This window comes from Tarenaya hassleriana, unplaced genomic scaffold, assembly GCF_000463585.1.
Source record: "Tarenaya hassleriana unplaced genomic scaffold, ASM46358v1 Cleome60, whole genome shotgun sequence".
In the NCBI taxonomy this organism is placed as follows: domain Eukaryota; kingdom Viridiplantae; phylum Streptophyta; class Magnoliopsida; order Brassicales; family Cleomaceae; genus Tarenaya; species Tarenaya hassleriana.
In genome coordinates this window covers 430,057-431,492 of record NW_010968506.1, presented here as the reverse complement: position 1 = coordinate 431,492, position 1,436 = coordinate 430,057, and positions in this window count along the sequence as shown.

Genomic DNA, 1,436 nt, shown 5'->3' with positions numbered 1-1,436 from the left:
TGGACCGATCGGTCCAGACCTTCTGGACCGGTCGGTCTGGCCTCTGCTCCACCGGGATTTTCTCATCTTTACTCGCGCGTTTGTCCTTTCCTGTGTGTGTGACCCTGTAGACTCATCTGATATAGCAGTATAACCCGAAATCTCTATTTCAGCTATACAAGTCATAGGCGGTCTCTAGCAAGACACTATGACTACCTATCTCGAATAGAGTTTGTTCCTGATTTTACGAACGTCTGTGATGATTTCGGTTGATGATCCTTTTGTATCACGATATCATATGTCGAACATAAGGGATAGACAAACCACCTTATCTGATTCGACTGCTTTCTCGTTCACTGAGTTCGACTGTCTGAAATAGACGACATTCGTCTATAGTGCGGTCACACATTTCTACAGTCTCGTTCACACGAGGGGCCCAACGATATCTCTCTCTTTTACGAGAGATACAAATCCCGTCTTGACTATCTACAATCCAACACATGATTCGTTTCATACCAGATACACGCCTTTATAGTCCTCATGTTACGCAGGACGTTTGACGTATTCAAAGTACGCAAGTCCTCATGTTGGATTCCGTAGATATCTCAGATCTTAGGATCGAATCATGGAACCGTCATATGAGATTCAAGTCATGACGCTAGTCCATGTGACAATCTCATGCGGATCAATCCAGTATTCTGTTTTCCAACGAATACCTATGATTGTGATCGTATCCAATACCTATGATCATCTATATGATCATCAATCACACATCATACTAGTTTTAGTATATCATTATTCCCATAATGACATATGACTAGGGAGTTTAGTATTGTTCATAACAATACATGGATTTCATAACATATTAAGTATGCACAACATGTAATGAATAAAACACTCATCTATAAACCATAGAAAGTGTCAATACATCAAATATATCAAAATAAAGCTCGCAAAACAGTACATCATTGAGCACTACCAACAATCTCCCACTTGCTCTAATCATGGACTGCTAAACATCTAATGCCCATATCCCTAACATGACTCTCATGCTTCGACGAAGGGAGATGCTTCGTCAACGGATCAGCAATGTTGTCATCTGTCGACACTCTGCAAATGTATACGTCTCCTCTGTCTATGATCTCCATGATAAGGTGAAATCGTCTGAGTATGTGTTTGGATCGTTGATGGGATCTAGGTTTTTTCGCTTGTGTGATTGCTCCATTGTTGTCACAATACAGAGAAATGGGGCTATCAACACTAGGAATGACACCCAAGTCGCCAACAAACTTCATGATCCAAACAACTTCCTTTGCTGCGTCCGACGCTGCAATATACTCAGCTTTTGTAGTAGAATCTGCAACGGTTGCTTGCTTGGAACTCTTCCAGCTAACAACACCTCCGTTAAGCAGAAAACATAGCCAGACTGCTATCTGTAGTCATCCGGATCTGACTGA